This window comes from Oncorhynchus mykiss, chromosome 2 (genome assembly GCF_013265735.2).
Source record: "Oncorhynchus mykiss isolate Arlee chromosome 2, USDA_OmykA_1.1, whole genome shotgun sequence".
NCBI classification, from domain to species: Eukaryota; Metazoa; Chordata; class Actinopteri; order Salmoniformes; family Salmonidae; genus Oncorhynchus; species Oncorhynchus mykiss.
In genome coordinates, this window is record NC_048566.1 from 29,163,347 (window position 1) to 29,171,385 (window position 8,039).

At 47.9% G+C, this 8,039-nt stretch overlaps 1 long non-coding RNA gene across 1 annotated transcript; it reads left to right on the forward strand.

Annotated features, from left to right (window-relative positions):
- The first annotated feature begins 1,451 nt into the window (after positions 1-1,451).
- LOC110486065 lies at positions 1,452-7,773 on the forward strand. Its single transcript, XR_002468027.2, has 3 exons — positions 1,452-1,605; positions 1,839-1,896; positions 7,230-7,773. It is a non-coding gene; the product is annotated as an uncharacterized LOC110486065 (long non-coding RNA).
- Positions 7,774-8,039: the final 266 nt, after the last annotated feature.

Consider the following 8,039-nt stretch of genomic DNA (forward strand, 5'->3'; position numbering starts at 1 on the left):
TTGACTATGCATATAATTGACAGCTTTGGATAGAAAACACTCTGACGTTTCCAAAACTGCAAAGCTATTGTCTGTGAGTGCATCAGAACTGATGTTACAGGCGAAACCCAGATAAAAATCCAATCAGGAAGTGCCACATTTTTTTAAACCGCCTCATGCCAATGACTCCTTATATGGCTGTGAATGAGCTACGAACGAGCTTACGTTTTCTATGTATTCCCCAAGGTGTCTACAGCATTGTGACGTCTTTTTACGCATTTCTGTTGAAGAATAGCCGTAAGGGACCACATTTAGCAAGTGGTCACCTGATGTCTCCCGTTCGGCGTTGTAGTGATAGCATTTCCGGTCGATTTCTCAGCCAAGCATGATGAACAAACGGGAGCTATTTCGCCTACAAAAATAATATTTTTGGAAAAAAGGAACATTTGCTATCTAACTGGGAGTCTCCTGAGTGAAAACATCCGAAGTTCTTCAAAGGTAAATTATTTACTTTGATTGCTTTTCTTATTTTCGTGAAAATGTTGCCTGCTGCCAGCAGAGCCTAGCATAGCATTATGCCATGATAAACTTACACAAATGCTTGTCTAGCATTGGCTGTAACGCATATTTTGAAAATCTGAGATGACAGTGTGATTAACAAAAGGCTAAGCTGTGTCTCAATATATTTCATTTGTGATTTTCATGAATAGGAACATTTTCTAGGGGTATTTATGTCCGCTGCGTTATGCTAATTCGTTTGAGGCTATGATTACGCTCCCGGATCCGGGATTGCTAGTCACAAGAAACAATGACTTTTTTCCTGGCCACTCTTCCATAAAGCCCAGCTCTGTGGAGTGTACGGCTTAAAGTGGTCTCATGGACAGATAGTCCAATCTCCACTGTGGAGCTTTGCAGCTCCTTTAGGGTTATCTTTGGTCTCTTTGTTGCCTCTCTGATTAATGCCCTCCTTGCCTGGTCTGTGAGTTTTGGTGGACGGCCCTCTCTTGGCAGGTTTGCTCTGTGGGATGTTCAAAGTTTCGGATATTTTTTTTAATAACCCAACCCTGATCTGTACTTCTCCACAACTTTGTCCCTGGCCTGTTTGGAGAGCTCATTGGTCTTCATGGTGCTGCTTGCTTGGTGGTGCCCCTTGCTTAGTGATGTTGCAGACTCTGGGGCTTTTCAGAACAGGTGTATATATACTCAGATCATGTGACACTTAGATTGCACACAGGTGGACTTTATTTAACTAATTATGTGACTTCTGAAGGTAATTGGTTGCACCAGATCTTATTTAGGTGCTTCATAGCAAAGGGGATGAATACATATGCACAAACCACTTTTCTGTTTTTTATTTTTTTATAATTTATTGAAACAAGTTATTTTTTTAATTTCACTTCACCAATTTGGACTATTTTGTGTATGTCTATTACATGAAATCCAAATTAAAATCCATTTAAATTACAGGTTGTAATGCAACAAAATAGGAAAAACATCAAGGGGGATGAATACTTTTGCAAGGCGCTGTAACCGCTGATGATATAAATGAATGAGGAAACTAGTAGAAGATAAGTATTCAGCTCTCTCCCTCACACACACCAACAAGGCACTCTGACAACCCACGAGGTAAGATCATGTGTTTTCACAAATTTATTTGAAACCTGTTGCAATGCTAATAACAGCACCTTGAATCTAACTAAAATGGTCTGCTTTTTAGCATACACGGCAAACGTTTTTCATCACAGCTATGATAACTTGTATACTACCGTTCTGCTCAGTAGCATAAAGGGCAGATGTTTTTCATATGCATTAAAAAAGTTCATTAATTAAGACAAAATACGTTTTTTAATTCTTTCCAGATGGAGAAATTCCTACTAGTACTTGAAGTGATTACAACATGCTGTGCTGTAACTCAAAGTAAGATAGTCACTGTGATAACTGCAATGAAATATGACAGTAAATAGTAGAGAGTAAAACTTATTCTGTTTTGACATGTTTAGCGGCTTTGGTTTTGCTCACTACTATTTAAACTTTTGCTACAGTGCACAATTAGCACCTGTTTATTTTCCGAATGAAATGTAAGCTGAAAGATGCACATAGTCTTTTCTGCTTGTATATAAAGCGTCCAACATTGAAAAGAACAAGAAAGCATTCCATGTTATGGTGCGTGAATGAGGACCCAAAAGCGAATTAACAAACAGAGTACTTTAATGACGAACATACGTGGGCTCAGATGGACAGGTAGATTCCGACAGGACAGGACAAGGTTGCAGCACACACGATGATAGTCTGGTTCAGGCATGAGACACATAAACAAACAAACAAACAAGAATCCGACAAGGACAGGAGCAGAAACAGAGACAGATATAGGGACCTAATCAGAGGGAAAAAGGGAACAGGTGGGGAACGGGGTGAATGGGTAATTAGGAGGAGACAAGGCACAGCTGGGGAAAAGAGGGGGAGAAAAGGTAACATAACAACGACCAGCAGAGGGAGACAGGGTGAAGGGAAAGGACAGAGACAAGACAACATGACAGTACATGACAGTACCCCCCCACTCACCGAGCGCCTCCTGGCGCACTCGAGGAGGAAGCCTGGCGGCAACGGAGGAAATCATCGATCAGCGCACGGTCCAGCACGTCCCGAGAGGGAACCCAACTCCTCTCCTCAGGACCGTACCCCTCCCAATCTACTAGGTACTGATGACCACGGCCCCGAGGACGCATGTCCAAAATCCTACGGACCCTGTAGATGGGTGCGCCCTCGACAAGGATGGGGGGGGGGGGGGGGAAGACGAGCGGGGGCGCGAAGAACGGGCTTGACACAGGAGACATGGAAGACCGGGTGGACGCGACGAAGATATCGCGGCAGAAGAAGTCGCACTGCGACAGGGTTAATGATTTGAGAGATACGGAATGGACCAATGAACCGCGGGGTCAACTTGCGAGAAGCCGTCTTAAGGGGAAGGTTCTGAGTGGAGAGCCAAACTCTCTGACCGCGACAATATCTAGGGCTCTTCGTTCTACGCTTATTAGCAGCTCTCACAGTCTGCGCCCTATAACGGCAAAGTGCAGACCTGACCCTCTTCCAGGTGCGCTCGCAACGTTGGACAAAAGCCTGAGCGGAGGGGACGCTGGACTCGGCGAACTGAGATGAGAACAACGGAGGCTGGTACCCGAGGCTACTCTGAAAAGGAGATAGCCCGGTCGCAGACGAAGGAAGCGAGTTGTGGGCGTATTCTGCCCAGGGGAGCTGTTCTGACCAAGACGCAGGGTTGCGAAAAGAAAGACTGCGTAAGATGCGACCAATAGTCTGATTGGCCCGTTCTGCTTGACCGTTAGACTGGGGGTGAAAGCCGGAAGAGAGACTGACGGAAGCCCCAATCAAACGGCAAAACTCCCTCCAAAATTGAGACGTGAATTGCGGACCTCTGTCCGAAACGACGTCTGACGGAAGGCCATGAATTCTGAAAACATTCTCGATGATGATTTGTGCCGTCTCTTTAGCAGAAGGAAGCTTAGCAAGGGGAATGAAATGAGCCGCCTTAGAGAACCTATCGACAACCGTAAGAATAACAGTCTTCCCCGCTGACGAAGGCAGTCCGGTGACAAAATCTAAGGCGATGTGAGACCACGGTCGAGAGGGAATAGGAAGCGGCCTGAGACGGCCGGCAGGAGGAGAGTTACCGGACTTAGTCTGCGCGCAGACCGAACAAGCAGCCACGAAACGACGCGTGTCATGCTCCCGGGTGGGCCACCAGAAACGCTGGCGAATGGAAGCAAGCGTACCCCGAACGCCAGGGTGACCGGCTAACTTGGCAGAGTGAGCCCACTGAAGAACGGCCAGACGAGTAGGAACGGGAACGAAAAGAAGGTTCCTAGGACAAGCGCGCGGCGACGGAGTTTGAGTGAGTGCTTGCTTTACCTGCCTCTCAATTCCCCAGACAGTCAACCCGACAACACGCCCCTCAGGGAGAATCCCCTCGGGGTCAGTGGAGGCTACTGAAGAACTGAAGAGACGAGACAAAGCATCAGGCTTGGTGTTCTTAGAGCCCGGACGATAAGAAATCACGAACTCGAAACGAGCGAAAAACAGCGCCCAACGCGCCTGACGCGCATTAAGTCGTTTGGCAGAACGGATGTACTCAAGGTTCCTATGGTCAGTCCAAACGACAAAAGGAACGGTCGCCCCCTCCAACCACTGTCGCCATTCGCCTAGGGCTAACCGGATGGCGAGCAGTTCGCGGTTACCCACATCATAGTTACGTTCCGACGGCGACAGGCGATGAGAAAAATACGCGCATGGGTGGACCTTGTCGTCAGAGAGGGAGCGCTGAGAAAGGATGGCTCCCACTCCCACCTCTGACGCGTCAACCTCGACAACGAACTGTCTAGAGACGTCAGGTGTAACAAGGATAGGAGCGGATGTAAAACGATTCTTGAGGAGATCAAAAGCTCCCTGGGCGGAAACGGACCACTTAAAGCACGTCTTGACAGAAGTAAGGGCTGTGAGAGGAGCTGCCACCTGACCGAAATTACGGATGAAACGACGATAGAAGTTCGCGAAGCCGAGAAAGCGCTGCAGCTCGACACGTGACTTAGGGACGGGCCAATCAATGACAGCTTGGACCTTAGCGGGATCCATCTTAATGCCTTCAGCGGAAATAACAGAACCGAGAAATGTGACGGAGGAGGCATGAAAAGTGCACTTCTCAGCCTTCACGAAAAGACAATTCTCTAAAAGGCGCTGGAGGACACGTCGAACGTGCTGAACATGAATCTGGAGTGACGGTGAAAAAATCAGGATATCGTCAAGGTAAACGAAAACAAAGATGTTCAGCATGTCTCTCAGGACATCATTGACTAATGCCTGAAAGACAGCTGGAGCGTTAGCGAGGCCGAAAGGAAGAACCCGGTATTCAAAGTGCCCTAACGGAGTGTTAAACGCCGTCTTCCACTCGTCCCCCTCCCTGATGCGCACGAGATGGTAAGCGTTACGAAGGTCCAACTTAGTGAAAAACCTGGCTCCCTGCAGGATCTCGAAGGCTGAAGACATAAGAGGAAGCGGATAACGATTCTTCACTGTTATGTCATTCAGCCCTCGATAATCTATGCAGGGGCGCAGAGACCCGTCCTTCTTCTTGACAAAAAAAAAACCCCGCTCCGGCGGGAGAGGAGGAGGGGACTATGGTACCGGCGTCAAGAGCTACAGACAAATAATCTTCGAGAGCCTTACGTTCGGGAGCCGACAGAGAGTATAGTCTACCCCGGGGGGGGGTGGTTCCCGGAAGGAGATCAATACTACAATCATACGACCGGTGTGGAGGAAGAGAGGTGGCCCTGGACCGACTGAACACCGTGCGCAGATCGTGATATTCCTCCGGCACCCCTGTCAAATCACCAGGCTCCTCCTGTGAAGAAGAGACAGAGGAAACAGGAGGGATAGCAGACATTAAACATTTCACATGACAAGAGACGTTCCAGGAGAGGATAGAATTACTAGACCAATTAATGGAAGGATTATGACAAACTAGCCAGGGATGGCCCAAAACAACAGGTGTAAAAGGTGAACGAAAAATTAAAAAAGAAATGGTTTCACTATGATTACCAGAAACAGTGAGGGTTAAAGGTAGCGTCTCACGCTGAATCCTGGGGAGAGGACTACCATCCAGGGCGAACAAGGCCGTGGGCTCCTTTAACTGTCTGAGAGGAATGTCATGTTCCCGAGCCCAGGTCTCGTCCATAAAACAGCCCTCCGCCCCAGAGTCTATTAAGGCACTGCAGGAAGCTGACGAACCGGTCCAGCGTAGATGGACCGACAAGGTAGTGCAGGATCTTGAAGGAGAGACAGGAGTAGTAGCGCTCACCAGTAGCCCTCCGCTTACTGACGAGCTCTGGCCTTTTACTGGACATGAAGTGGCAAAATGACCAGCGGAACCGCAATAGAGACAGAGGCGGTTGGTGATTCTCCGTTCCCTCTCCTTAGTCGAGATGCGGATACCTCCCAGCTGCATGGGCTCAGCACCCGAGCCGGCAGAGGAAGATGGTAGTGATGCGGAGAGGGAGGCGACGGAGAGCGCGAGCTCCTTTCCACGAGCTCGGTGACGAAGATCAACCCGTCGCTCAATGCGAATAGCGAGTTCAATCAAGGAATCCACGCTGGAAGGAACCTCCCGGGAGAGAATCTCATCCTTTACCTCTGCGCGGAAACCCTCCAGAAGACGAGCGAGCAAGGCCGGCTCGTTCCAGCCACTGGAGACAGCAAGAGTGCGAAACTCAATAGAGTAGTCTGTTATGGATCGATTGCCTTGACATAGGGAAGACAGGGCCCTGGAAGCCTCCTCCCCAAAAACAGATCGATCAAAAACCCGTATCATCTCCTCCTTAAAGTCTTGATACTGGTTAATACACTCAGCCCTTGCCTCCCAGATTGCCGTGCCCCACTCACGAGCCCGTCCAATAAGGAGAGATATGACGTAGGCGACACGAGCAGTGCTCCTGGAGTAAGTGTTGGGCTGGAGAGAAAACACAATATCACACTGGGTGAGGAACGAGCGGCATTCAGTGGGCTCCCCAGAGTAACACGGCGGGTTATTGATTCTGGGCTCCGGAGATTCGAAAGCCCTGGAAGTGGCCGGTGGATCGAGGCGGAGATGGTGAACCTGTTCTGTGAGGTTGGAGACTTGGGTGGCCAGGGTCTCAACGGCATGTCGAGCAGCAGACAATTCCTGCTTGTGTCTGCCTAGCATCGCTCCCTGGATCTCGACGGCTGAGTGGAGAGGATCCGAAGTCGCTGGGTCCATTCTTGGTCGGATTCTTCTGTTATGGTGCGTGAATGAGGACCCAAAAGCGAATTAACAAACAGAGTACTTTAATGACGAACATACGTGGGCTCAGATGGACAGGTAGATTCCGACAGGACAGGACAAGGTTGCAGCACACACGATGATAGTCTGGTTCAGGCATGAGACACATAAACAAACAAACAAACAAGAATCCGACAAGGACAGGAGCAGAAACAGAGACAGATATAGGGACCTAATCAGAGGGAAAAAGGGAACAGGTGGGGAACGGGGTGAATGGGTAATTAGGAGGAGACAAGGCACAGCTGGGGAAAAGAGGGGGAGAAAAGGTAACATAACAACGACCAGCAGAGGGAGACAGGGTGAAGGGAAAGGACAGAGACAAGACAACATGACAGTACATGACATTCCATTACAGAACACAACATGTTGTTGTTTCCTGTTTCAGGATCAGGATTCGTTCAGCGGGCGTTCCAACCAGCATTAGTCATGTGTTGGTCTGCTGACAAATGTCCACATTTGGGACTACGTGTTGTCTCCCTGTGAGATCCAGAGGTGCATCAACCAGATGAACTTGACCACCGGCGACATGCTCAACTGGAAGGCCTTGGACAACCATTATCACTCAAACAAATAATAATCAAGTGTCTATTATGCTATCTGGTAACTTTCCATAATTGTGTAAATTGAAAAGGCCATATCACGATAGTATACCATAAGAAACTGACAATGTAACTAAACGGTGTCGGTTGCGTGAATTAGCTGTCAGTGGTTCTATCATGCTAGGATAAATATAACCTTGCTACGGCTGTAAGAGCTGCTCTAAGGCGTGAAATTAAACATTAGTGCAAAGGCAGGATGTAAGCCAGTGTTTTTCACAATGTTACTGATGTTGTTACAACTTAATACCGTCCTGAAGATATGCACTGATATCTAATTTTGTAGATCAGGATTCATTCATGCACTATACACACACACACACACACACACACACACACACACACACACAAATCAGAACCATTGACAGCCACATCATATTTAGCTTACATTGATTGGACTAAATTGTTTTTGGTATCTTTTAGTTGTCACTGTATTAGACTAAGCATGGGTGATTAGATGATGTTGATGTTGAAATGGTGCTGGAATAGTGGAGGCAGCTCCTGTTTTCTTTGCGTTAACTCTGTGGTTCTAAATCCATGATTGTTTAGTCGTCTGAAAATGTCAGAAACATTAACTTGCTTGACCATACTCTAGGTCA